Consider the following 12,735-nt stretch of genomic DNA (forward strand, 5'->3'; position numbering starts at 1 on the left):
TGGCAATTTTCGACACGACCTGAAAACACGACACGAACCTAACACGAAATTAATGGGTTTGGGTTGAGGTTTCGGGAATTCGGGTCAGAATCGGGTTGGACCCGATGAACCCGAAAAGAAAACCGGTCGATTTCGGGTCAACCCGTGGTGACCTGATATGACCCGTTTACGAATTAAAAATAATTTAATAAACATAAAATAATTTTATCTAACTAAACTAAGTTATTCTTTTTTTCAAAGGCATTAATTACTTAATCCTAAACGAATTTATTTAATTTGTGTGAAGTTGAAATTATTATACTTGGACAAATAATATATTATATTATTTTTCACTTTTGTATTGTTTTAATTTATTTTATATTTTGCTTGGGATAAAACACTTTTACGGTGTTTAATTTATTTTAGATTTGATTTGGAATCATTTATTTAAAATTTTATTACTTGATTATGTAATTAGTTTTGTGAGAAATTGATTTTATCAGAAATTACAGTGATAAATTAATAAATTAAAATTAAGTTTCGGGTCATTTCGGGTCGACCCGCCGCCCCGTAAACCTGAAATTTTCGGGTTCGGGTCAGCATACCTGACCCGTCACGGGTTGGCGGGTCGGGGTTCGGGTCAACAGATTTTCTGGCGGGTCTGTTGACCCGAACCCGACCCGCCAACCTGATTTGGACCCGAATTGCCACCCCTAACTGCAAGCGTGAAGGATTGATTTCATGATAATTTAGAGTTGCGGGATGAGGGAAAAAAACAGGGTGCAAATCAATAACAAAAAAAAATATAAAGTAAATAAATAAAAGGATAAGAGGAAAATGCTTGAATTGACGCTTAAAATGAATTTCGGTCTAGAAAAGCCACACTGCTTCGCAGGACGGGGTAGTTTAAAAGAATAAAGCGAAAGGAACATGGCGGGTGCGATCATACCAGCACTAATGCACCGGATCCCATCAGAACTCCGAAGTTAAGCGTGCTTGGGCGAGAGTAGTACTAGGATGGGTGACCCCCTGGGAAGTCCTCGTGTTGCACCCCTCTCTTTTTTGTTTCGAAATCCAAATTTCCTATTCGTTCTTTATCCTGTAGTAATTTAGCTCCGTCGGAACGATTGCTTAATATTTTGCTTCTTGTCGAAGCGTGAAGGAGGATCTGAAGGCGCGAGACAAATCAGGAACGGTACGGCTCGATCAAAGCCCGGATCGTCGCTCAAATTTGTCGGCGCAAATGTATCACCGCAACTAGGGGTGGCAATTTTCGACACGACCTGAAAACACGACACGAACCTAACACGAAATTAATGGGTTTGGGTTGAGGTTTCGGGAATTCGGGTCAGAATCGGGTTGGACCCGATGAACCCGAAAAGAAAACCGGTCGATTTCGGATCAACCCGTGGTGACCTGATATGACCCGATATGACCCGTTTACGAATTAAAAATAATTTAATAAACATAAAAATAATTTTATCTAACTAAACTAAGTTATTCTTTTTTTCAAAGGCATTAATTACTTAATCCTAAACGAATTTATTTAATTTGTGTGAAGTTGAAATTATTATACTTGGACAAATAATATATTATATTATTTTTCACTTTTGTATTGTTTTAATTTATTTTATATTTTGCTTGGGATAAAACACTTTTACGGTGTTTAATTTATTTTAGATTTGATTTGGAATCATTTATTTAAATTTTTATTACTTGATTATGTAATTAGTTTTGTGAGAAATTGATTTTATTAGAAATTACAGTGATAAATTAATAAATTAAAATTAAGTTTCGGGTCATTTCGGGTCGACCCGCCGCCCCGTAAACCTGAAATTTTCGGGTTCGGGTCAGCATACCTGACCCGTCACGGGTTGGCGGGTCGGGGTTCGGGTCAACAGATTTTCTGGCGGGTCTGTTGACCCGAACCCGACCCGCCAACCTGATTTGGACCCGAATTGCCACCCCTAACTGCAAGCGTGAAGGATTGATTTCATGATAATTTAGAGTTGCGGGATGAGGGAAAAAAACAGGGTGCAAATCAATAACAAAAAAAAATATAAAGTAAATAAATAAAAGGATAAGAGGAAAATGCTTGAATTGACGCTTAAAATGAATTTCGGTCTAGAAAAGCCACACTGCTTCGCAGGACGGGGTAGTTTAAAAGAATAAAGCGAAAGGAACATGGCGGGTGCGATCATACCAGCACTAATGCACCGGATCCCATCAGAACTCCGAAGTTAAGCGTGCTTGGGCGAGAGTAGTACTAGGATGGGTGACCCCTTGGGAAGTCCTCGTGTTGCACCCCTCTCTTTTTTGTTTCGAAATCCAAATTTCCTATTCGTTCTTTATCCTGTAGTAATTTAGCTCCGTCGGAACGATTGCTTAATATTTTGCTTCTTGTCGAAGCGTGAAGGAGGATCTGAAGGCGCGAGACAAATCAGGAACGGTACGGCTCGATCAAAGCCCGGATCGTCGCTCAAATTTGTCGGCGCAAATGTATCACCGCAACTAGGGGTGGCAATTTTCGACACGACCTGAAAACACGACACGAACCTAACACGAAATTAATGGGTTTGGGTTGAGGTTTCGGGAATTCGGGTCAGAATCGGGTTGGACCCGATGAACCCGAAAAGAAAACCGGTCGATTTCGGGTCAACCCGTGGTGACCTGATATGACCCGTTTACGAATTAAAAATAATTTAATAAACATAAAATAATTTTATCTAACTAAACTAAGTTATTCTTTTTTTCAAAGGCATTAATTACTTAATCCTAAACGAATTTATTTAATTTGTGTGAAGTTGAAATTATTATACTTGGACAAATAATATATTATATTATTTTTCACTTTTGTATTGTTTTAATTTATTTTATATTTTGCTTGGGATAAAACACTTTTACGGTGTTTAATTTATTTTAGATTTGATTTGGAATCATTTATTTAAATTTTTATTACTTGATTATGTAATTAGTTTTGTGAGAAATTGATTTTATTAGAAATTACAGTGATAAATTAATAAATTAAAATTAAGTTTCGGGTCATTTCGGGTCGACCCGCCGCCCCGTAAACCTGAAATTTTCGGGTTCGGGTCAGCATACCTGACCCGTCACGGGTTGGCGGGTCGGGGTTCGGGTCAACAGATTTTCTGGCGGGTCTGTTGACCCGAACCCGACCCGCCAACCTGATTTGGACCCGAATTGCCACCCCTAACTGCAAGCGTGAAGGATTGATTTCATGATAATTTAGAGTTGCGGGATGAGGGAAAAAAACAGGGTGCAAATCAATAACAAAAAAAAATATAAAGTAAATAAATAAAAGGATAAGAGGAAAATGCTTGAATTGACGCTTAAAATGAATTTCGGTCTAGAAAAGCCACACTGCTTCGCAGGACGGGGTAGTTTAAAAGAATAAAGCGAAAGGAACATGGCGGGTGCGATCATACCAGCATTAATGCACCGGATCCCATCAGAACTCCGAAGTTAAGCGTGCTTGGGCGAGAGTAGTACTAGGATGGGTGACCCCCTGGGAAGTCCTCGTGTTGCACCCCTTTCTTTTTTGTTTCGAAATCCAAATTTCCTATTCGTTCTTTATCCTGTAGTAATTTAGCTCCGTCGGAACGATTGCTTAATATTTTGCTTCTTGTCGAAGCGTGAAGGAGGATCTGAAGGCGCGAGACAAATCAGGAACGGTACGGCTCGATCAAAGCCCGGATCGTCGCTCAAATTTGTCGGCGCAAATGTATCACCGCAACTAGGGGTGGCAATTTTCGACACGACCTGAAAACACGACACGAACCTAACACGAAATTAATGGATTTGGGTTGAGGTTTCGGGAATTCGGGTCAGAATCGGGTTGGACCCGATGAACCCGAAAAGAAAACCGGTCGATTTCGGGTCAACCCGTGGTGACCTGATATGACCCGATATGACCCGTTTACGAATTAAAAATAATTTAATAAACATAAAAATAATTTTATCTAACTAAACTAAGTTATTCTTTTTTTCAAAGGCATTAATTACTTAATCCTAAACGAATTTATTTAATTTGTGTGAAGTTGAAATTATTATACTTGGACAAATAATATATTATATTATTTTTCACTTTTGTATTGTTTTAATTTATTTTATATTTTGCTTGGGATAAAACACTTTTACGGTGTTTAATTTATTTTAGATTTGATTTGGAATCATTTATTTAAAATTTTATTACTTGATTATGTAATTAGTTTTGTGAGAAATTGATTTTATCAGAAATTACAGTGATAAATTAATAAATTAAAATTAAGTTTCGGGTCATTTCGGGTCGACCCGCCGCCCCGTAAACCTGAAATTTTCGGGTTCGGGTCAGCATACCTGACCCGTCACGGGTTGGCGGGTCGGGGTTCGGGTCAACAGATTTTCTGGCGGGTCTGTTGACCCGAACCCGACCCGCCAACCTGATTTGGACCCGAATTGCCACCCCTAACTGCAAGCGTGAAGGATTGATTTCATGATAATTTAGAGTTGCGGGATGAGGGAAAAAAACAGGGTGCAAATCAATAACAAAAAAAAATATAAAGTAAATAAATAAAAGGATAAGAGGAAAATGCTTGAATTGACGCTTAAAATGAATTTCGGTCTAGAAAAGCCACACTGCTTCGCAGGACGGGGTAGTTTAAAAGAATAAAGCGAAAGGAACATGGCGGGTGCGATCATACCAGCACTAATGCACCGGATCCCATCAGAACTCCGAAGTTAAGCGTGCTTGGGCGAGAGTAGTACTAGGATGGGTGACCCCCTGGGAAGTCCTCGTGTTGCACCCCTCTCTTTTTTGTTTCGAAATCCAAATTTCCTATTCGTTCTTTATCCTGTAGTAATTTAGCTCCGTCGGAACGATTGCTTAATATTTTGCTTCTTGTCGAAGCGTGAAGGAGGATCTGAAGGCGCGAGACAAATCAGGAACGGTACGGCTCGATCAAAGCCCGGATCGTCGCTCAAATTTGTCGGCGCAAATGTATCACCGCAACTAGGGGTGGCAATTTTCGACACGACCTGAAAACACGACACGAACCTAACACGAAATTAATGGGTTTGGGTTGAGGTTTCGGGAATTCGGGTCAGAATCGGGTTGGACCCGATGAACCCGAAAAGAAAACCGGTCGATTTCGGATCAACCCGTGGTGACCTGATATGACCCGATATGACCCGTTTACGAATTAAAAATAATTTAATAAACATAAAAATAATTTTATCTAACTAAACTAAGTTATTCTTTTTTTCAAAGGCATTAATTACTTAATCCTAAACGAATTTATTTAATTTGTGTGAAGTTGAAATTATTATACTTGGACAAATAATATATTATATTATTTTTCACTTTTGTATTGTTTTAATTTATTTTATATTTTGCTTGGGATAAAACACTTTTACGGTGTTTAATTTATTTTAGATTTGATTTGGAATCATTTATTTAAATTTTTATTACTTGATTATGTAATTAGTTTTGTGAGAAATTGATTTTATTAGAAATTACAGTGATAAATTAATAAATTAAAATTAAGTTTCGGGTCATTTCGGGTCGACCCGCCGCCCCGTAAACCTGAAATTTTCGGGTTCGGGTCAGCATACCTGACCCGTCACGGGTTGGCGGGTCGGGGTTCGGGTCAACAGATTTTCTGGCGGGTCTGTTGACCCGAACCCGACCCGCCAACCTGATTTGGACCCGAATTGCCACCCCTAACTGCAAGCGTGAAGGATTGATTTCATGATAATTTAGAGTTGCGGGATGAGGGAAAAAAACAGGGTGCAAATCAATAACAAAAAAAAATATAAAGTAAATAAATAAAAGGATAAGAGGAAAATGCTTGAATTGACGCTTAAAATGAATTTCGGTCTAGAAAAGCCACACTGCTTCGCAGGACGGGGTAGTTTAAAAGAATAAAGCGAAAGGAACATGGCGGGTGCGATCATACCAGCACTAATGCACCGGATCCCATCAGAACTCCGAAGTTAAGCGTGCTTGGGCGAGAGTAGTACTAGGATGGGTGACCCCTTGGGAAGTCCTCGTGTTGCACCCCTCTCTTTTTTGTTTCGAAATCCAAATTTCCTATTCGTTCTTTATCCTGTAGTAATTTAGCTCCGTCGGAACGATTGCTTAATATTTTGCTTCTTGTCGAAGCGTGAAGGAGGATCTGAAGGCGCGAGACAAATCAGGAACGGTACGGCTCGATCAAAGCCCGGATCGTCGCTCAAATTTGTCGGCGCAAATGTATCACCGCAACTAGGGGTGGCAATTTTCGACACGACCTGAAAACACGACACGAACCTAACACGAAATTAATGGGTTTGGGTTGAGGTTTCGGGAATTCGGGTCAGAATCGGGTTGGACCCGATGAACCCGAAAAGAAAACCGGTCGATTTCGGATCAACCCGTGGTGACCTGATATGACCCGATATGACCCGTTTACGAATTAAAAATAATTTAATAAACATAAAAATAATTTTATCTAACTAAACTAAGTTATTCTTTTTTTCAAAGGCATTAATTACTTAATCCTAAACGAATTTATTTAATTTGTGTGAAGTTGAAATTATTATACTTGGACAAATAATATATTATATTATTTTTCACTTTTGTATTGTTTTAATTTATTTTATATTTTGCTTGGGATAAAACACTTTTACGGTGTTTAATTTATTTTAGATTTGATTTGGAATCATTTATTTAAATTTTTATTACTTGATTATGTAATTAGTTTTGTGAGAAATTGATTTTATTAGAAATTACAGTGATAAATTAATAAATTAAAATTAAGTTTCGGGTCATTTCGGGTCGACCCGCCGCCCCGTAAACCTGAAATTTTCGGGTTCGGGTCAGCATACCTGACCCGTCACGGGTTGGCGGGTCGGGGTTCGGGTCAACAGATTTTCTGGCGGGTCTGTTGACCCGAACCCGACCCGCCAACCTGATTTGGACCCGAATTGCCACCCCTAACTGCAAGCGTGAAGGATTGATTTCATGATAATTTAGAGTTGCGGGATGAGGGAAAAAAACAGGGTGCAAATCAATAACAAAAAAAAATATAAAGTAAATAAATAAAAGGATAAGAGGAAAATGCTTGAATTGACGCTTAAAATGAATTTCGGTCTAGAAAAGCCACACTGCTTCGCAGGACGGGGTAGTTTAAAAGAATAAAGCGAAAGGAACATGGCGGGTGCGATCATACCAGCACTAATGCACCGGATCCCATCAGAACTCCGAAGTTAAGCGTGCTTGGGCGAGAGTAGTACTAGGATGGGTGACCCCTTGGGAAGTCCTCGTGTTGCACCCCTCTCTTTTTTGTTTCGAAATCCAAATTTCCTATTCGTTCTTTATCCTGTAGTAATTTAGCTCCGTCGGAACGATTGCTTAATATTTTGCTTCTTGTCGAAGCGTGAAGGAGGATCTGAAGGCGCGAGACAAATCAGGAACGGTACGGCTCGATCAAAGCCCGGATCGTCGCTCAAATTTGTCGGCGCAAATGTATCACCGCAACTAGGGGTGGCAATTTTCGACACGACCTGAAAACACGACACGAACCTAACACGAAATTAATGGGTTTGGGTTGAGGTTTCGGGAATTCGGGTCAGAATCGGGTTGGACCCGATGAACCCGAAAAGAAAACCGGTCGATTTCGGGTCAACCCGTGGTGACCTGATATGACCCGTTTACGAATTAAAAATAATTTAATAAACATAAAATAATTTTATCTAACTAAACTAAGTTATTCTTTTTTTCAAAGGCATTAATTACTTAATCCTAAACGAATTTATTTAATTTGTGTGAAGTTGAAATTATTATACTTGGACAAATAATATATTATATTATTTTTCACTTTTGTATTGTTTTAATTTATTTTATATTTTGCTTGGGATAAAACACTTTTACGGTGTTTAATTTATTTTAGATTTGATTTGGAATCATTTATTTAAATTTTTATTACTTGATTATGTAATTAGTTTTGTGAGAAATTGATTTTATTAGAAATTACAGTGATAAATTAATAAATTAAAATTAAGTTTCGGGTCATTTCGGGTCGACCCGCCGCCCCGTAAACCTGAAATTTTCGGGTTCGGGTCAGCATACCTGACCCGTCACGGGTTGGCGGGTCGGGGTTCGGGTCAACAGATTTTCTGGCGGGTCTGTTGACCCGAACCCGACCCGCCAACCTGATTTGGACCCGAATTGCCACCCCTAACTGCAAGCGTGAAGGATTGATTTCATGATAATTTAGAGTTGCGGGATGAGGGAAAAAAACAGGGTGCAAATCAATAACAAAAAAAAATATAAAGTAAATAAATAAAAGGATAAGAGGAAAATGCTTGAATTGACGCTTAAAATGAATTTCGGTCTAGAAAAGCCACACTGCTTCGCAGGACGGGGTAGTTTAAAAGAATAAAGCGAAAGGAACATGGCGGGTGCGATCATACCAGCATTAATGCACCGGATCCCATCAGAACTCCGAAGTTAAGCGTGCTTGGGCGAGAGTAGTACTAGGATGGGTGACCCCCTGGGAAGTCCTCGTGTTGCACCCCTTTCTTTTTTGTTTCGAAATCCAAATTTCCTATTCGTTCTTTATCCTGTAGTAATTTAGCTCCGTCGGAACGATTGCTTAATATTTTGCTTCTTGTCGAAGCGTGAAGGAGGATCTGAAGGCGCGAGACAAATCAGGAACGGTACGGCTCGATCAAAGCCCGGATCGTCGCTCAAATTTGTCGGCGCAAATGTATCACCGCAACTAGGGGTGGCAATTTTCGACACGACCTGAAAACACGACACGAACCTAACACGAAATTAATGGATTTGGGTTGAGGTTTCGGGAATTCGGGTCAGAATCGGGTTGGACCCGATGAACCCGAAAAGAAAACCGGTCGATTTCGGGTCAACCCGTGGTGACCTGATATGACCCGATATGACCCGTTTACGAATTAAAAATAATTTAATAAACATAAAAATAATTTTATCTAACTAAACTAAGTTATTCTTTTTTTCAAAGGCATTAATTACTTAATCCTAAACGAATTTATTTAATTTGTGTGAAGTTGAAATTATTATACTTGGACAAATAATATATTATATTATTTTTCACTTTTGTATTGTTTTAATTTATTTTATATTTTGCTTGGGATAAAACACTTTTACGGTGTTTAATTTATTTTAGATTTGATTTGGAATCATTTATTTAAAATTTTATTACTTGATTATGTAATTAGTTTTGTGAGAAATTGATTTTATCAGAAATTACAGTGATAAATTAATAAATTAAAATTAAGTTTCGGGTCATTTCGGGTCGACCCGCCGCCCCGTAAACCTGAAATTTTCGGGTTCGGGTCAGCATACCTGACCCGTCACGGGTTGGCGGGTCGGGGTTCGGGTCAACAGATTTTCTGGCGGGTCTGTTGACCCGAACCCGACCCGCCAACCTGATTTGGACCCGAATTGCCACCCCTAACTGCAAGCGTGAAGGATTGATTTCATGATAATTTAGAGTTGCGGGATGAGGGAAAAAAACAGGGTGCAAATCAATAACAAAAAAAAATATAAAGTAAATAAATAAAAGGATAAGAGGAAAATGCTTGAATTGACGCTTAAAATGAATTTCGGTCTAGAAAAGCCACACTGCTTCGCAGGACGGGGTAGTTTAAAAGAATAAAGCGAAAGGAACATGGCGGGTGCGATCATACCAGCACTAATGCACCGGATCCCATCAGAACTCCGAAGTTAAGCGTGCTTGGGCGAGAGTAGTACTAGGATGGGTGACCCCCTGGGAAGTCCTCGTGTTGCACCCCTCTCTTTTTTGTTTCGAAATCCAAATTTCCTATTCGTTCTTTATCCTGTAGTAATTTAGCTCCGTCGGAACGATTGCTTAATATTTTGCTTCTTGTCGAAGCGTGAAGGAGGATCTGAAGGCGCGAGACAAATCAGGAACGGTACGGCTCGATCAAAGCCCGGATCGTCGCTCAAATTTGTCGGCGCAAATGTATCACCGCAACTAGGGGTGGCAATTTTCGACACGACCTGAAAACACGACACGAACCTAACACGAAATTAATGGGTTTGGGTTGAGGTTTCGGGAATTCGGGTCAGAATCGGGTTGGACCCGATGAACCCGAAAAGAAAACCGGTCGATTTCGGATCAACCCGTGGTGACCTGATATGACCCGATATGACCCGTTTACGAATTAAAAATAATTTAATAAACATAAAAATAATTTTATCTAACTAAACTAAGTTATTCTTTTTTTCAAAGGCATTAATTACTTAATCCTAAACGAATTTATTTAATTTGTGTGAAGTTGAAATTATTATACTTGGACAAATAATATATTATATTATTTTTCACTTTTGTATTGTTTTAATTTATTTTATATTTTGCTTGGGATAAAACACTTTTACGGTGTTTAATTTATTTTAGATTTGATTTGGAATCATTTATTTAAATTTTTATTACTTGATTATGTAATTAGTTTTGTGAGAAATTGATTTTATTAGAAATTACAGTGATAAATTAATAAATTAAAATTAAGTTTCGGGTCATTTCGGGTCGACCCGCCGCCCCGTAAACCTGAAATTTTCGGGTTCGGGTCAGCATACCTGACCCGTCACGGGTTGGCGGGTCGGGGTTCGGGTCAACAGATTTTCTGGCGGGTCTGTTGACCCGAACCCGACCCGCCAACCTGATTTGGACCCGAATTGCCACCCCTAACTGCAAGCGTGAAGGATTGATTTCATGATAATTTAGAGTTGCGGGATGAGGGAAAAAAACAGGGTGCAAATCAATAACAAAAAAAAATATAAAGTAAATAAATAAAAGGATAAGAGGAAAATGCTTGAATTGACGCTTAAAATGAATTTCGGTCTAGAAAAGCCACACTGCTTCGCAGGACGGGGTAGTTTAAAAGAATAAAGCGAAAGGAACATGGCGGGTGCGATCATACCAGCACTAATGCACCGGATCCCATCAGAACTCCGAAGTTAAGCGTGCTTGGGCGAGAGTAGTACTAGGATGGGTGACCCCTTGGGAAGTCCTCGTGTTGCACCCCTCTCTTTTTTGTTTCGAAATCCAAATTTCCTATTCGTTCTTTATCCTGTAGTAATTTAGCTCCGTCGGAACGATTGCTTAATATTTTGCTTCTTGTCGAAGCGTGAAGGAGGATCTGAAGGCGCGAGACAAATCAGGAACGGTACGGCTCGATCAAAGCCCGGATCGTCGCTCAAATTTGTCGGCGCAAATGTATCACCGCAACTAGGGGTGGCAATTTTCGACACGACCTGAAAACACGACACGAACCTAACACGAAATTAATGGGTTTGGGTTGAGGTTTCGGGAATTCGGGTCAGAATCGGGTTGGACCCGATGAACCCGAAAAGAAAACCGGTCGATTTCGGGTCAACCCGTGGTGACCTGATATGACCCGTTTACGAATTAAAAATAATTTAATAAACATAAAATAATTTTATCTAACTAAACTAAGTTATTCTTTTTTTCAAAGGCATTAATTACTTAATCCTAAACGAATTTATTTAATTTGTGTGAAGTTGAAATTATTATACTTGGACAAATAATATATTATATTATTTTTCACTTTTGTATTGTTTTAATTTATTTTATATTTTGCTTGGGATAAAACACTTTTACGGTGTTTAATTTATTTTAGATTTGATTTGGAATCATTTATTTAAATTTTTATTACTTGATTATGTAATTAGTTTTGTGAGAAATTGATTTTATTAGAAATTACAGTGATAAATTAATAAATTAAAATTAAGTTTCGGGTCATTTCGGGTCGACCCGCCGCCCCGTAAACCTGAAATTTTCGGGTTCGGGTCAGCATACCTGACCCGTCACGGGTTGGCGGGTCGGGGTTCGGGTCAACAGATTTTCTGGCGGGTCTGTTGACCCGAACCCGACCCGCCAACCTGATTTGGACCCGAATTGCCACCCCTAACTGCAAGCGTGAAGGATTGATTTCATGATAATTTAGAGTTGCGGGATGAGGGAAAAAAACAGGGTGCAAATCAATAACAAAAAAAAATATAAAGTAAATAAATAAAAGGATAAGAGGAAAATGCTTGAATTGACGCTTAAAATGAATTTCGGTCTAGAAAAGCCACACTGCTTCGCAGGACGGGGTAGTTTAAAAGAATAAAGCGAAAGGAACATGGCGGGTGCGATCATACCAGCATTAATGCACCGGATCCCATCAGAACTCCGAAGTTAAGCGTGCTTGGGCGAGAGTAGTACTAGGATGGGTGACCCCCTGGGAAGTCCTCGTGTTGCACCCCTTTCTTTTTTGTTTCGAAATCCAAATTTCCTATTCGTTCTTTATCCTGTAGTAATTTAGCTCCGTCGGAACGATTGCTTAATATTTTGCTTCTTGTCGAAGCGTGAAGGAGGATCTGAAGGCGCGAGACAAATCAGGAACGGTACGGCTCGATCAAAGCCCGGATCGTCGCTCAAATTTGTCGGCGCAAATGTATCACCGCAACTAGGGGTGGCAATTTTCGACACGACCTGAAAACACGACACGAACCTAACACGAAATTAATGGATTTGGGTTGAGGTTTCGGGAATTCGGGTCAGAATCGGGTTGGACCCGATGAACCCGAAAAGAAAACCGGTCGATTTCGGGTCAACCCGTGGTGACCTGATATGACCCGATATGACCCGTTTACGAATTAAAAATAATTTAATAAACATAAAAATAATTTTATCTAACTAAACTAAGTTATTC

General features: G+C 39.4%; 10 non-coding genes across 10 annotated transcripts; all 10 read left to right on the forward strand.

The window, feature by feature from the left end:
- The first annotated feature begins 914 nt into the window (after nucleotides 1–914).
- LOC140025070 (5S ribosomal RNA) lies at nucleotides 915–1,033 on the forward strand. The gene has a single exon (XR_011829047.1). It is a non-coding gene; the product is annotated as a 5S ribosomal RNA (ribosomal RNA).
- Nucleotides 1,034–2,168: 1,135 nt separating this feature from the next.
- Nucleotides 2,169–2,287, forward strand: LOC140029872 (5S ribosomal RNA). Its single transcript, XR_011833787.1, has one exon. It is a non-coding gene; the product is annotated as a 5S ribosomal RNA (ribosomal RNA).
- A 1,124-nt stretch (nucleotides 2,288–3,411) lies between these two features.
- LOC140030267 (5S ribosomal RNA) lies at nucleotides 3,412–3,530 on the forward strand. Its single transcript, XR_011834181.1, has one exon. It is a non-coding gene; the product is annotated as a 5S ribosomal RNA (ribosomal RNA).
- A 1,135-nt stretch (nucleotides 3,531–4,665) lies between these two features.
- On the forward strand, nucleotides 4,666–4,784 carry LOC140025081 (5S ribosomal RNA). The gene has a single exon (XR_011829059.1). It is a non-coding gene; the product is annotated as a 5S ribosomal RNA (ribosomal RNA).
- A 1,135-nt stretch (nucleotides 4,785–5,919) lies between these two features.
- On the forward strand, nucleotides 5,920–6,038 carry LOC140029873 (5S ribosomal RNA). Its single transcript, XR_011833788.1, has one exon. It is a non-coding gene; the product is annotated as a 5S ribosomal RNA (ribosomal RNA).
- A 1,135-nt stretch (nucleotides 6,039–7,173) lies between these two features.
- On the forward strand, nucleotides 7,174–7,292 carry LOC140029874 (5S ribosomal RNA). The gene has a single exon (XR_011833789.1). It is a non-coding gene; the product is annotated as a 5S ribosomal RNA (ribosomal RNA).
- A 1,124-nt stretch (nucleotides 7,293–8,416) lies between these two features.
- LOC140030268 (5S ribosomal RNA) lies at nucleotides 8,417–8,535 on the forward strand. Its single transcript, XR_011834182.1, has one exon. It is a non-coding gene; the product is annotated as a 5S ribosomal RNA (ribosomal RNA).
- A 1,135-nt stretch (nucleotides 8,536–9,670) lies between these two features.
- On the forward strand, nucleotides 9,671–9,789 carry LOC140025092 (5S ribosomal RNA). Its single transcript, XR_011829070.1, has one exon. It is a non-coding gene; the product is annotated as a 5S ribosomal RNA (ribosomal RNA).
- A 1,135-nt stretch (nucleotides 9,790–10,924) lies between these two features.
- On the forward strand, nucleotides 10,925–11,043 carry LOC140029875 (5S ribosomal RNA). Its single transcript, XR_011833790.1, has one exon. It is a non-coding gene; the product is annotated as a 5S ribosomal RNA (ribosomal RNA).
- A 1,124-nt stretch (nucleotides 11,044–12,167) lies between these two features.
- On the forward strand, nucleotides 12,168–12,286 carry LOC140030269 (5S ribosomal RNA). The gene has a single exon (XR_011834183.1). It is a non-coding gene; the product is annotated as a 5S ribosomal RNA (ribosomal RNA).
- Nucleotides 12,287–12,735: the final 449 nt, after the last annotated feature.

This window comes from Coffea arabica, chromosome 11e, assembly GCF_036785885.1.
Source record: "Coffea arabica cultivar ET-39 chromosome 11e, Coffea Arabica ET-39 HiFi, whole genome shotgun sequence".
NCBI classification, from domain to species: Eukaryota; Viridiplantae; Streptophyta; class Magnoliopsida; order Gentianales; family Rubiaceae; genus Coffea; species Coffea arabica.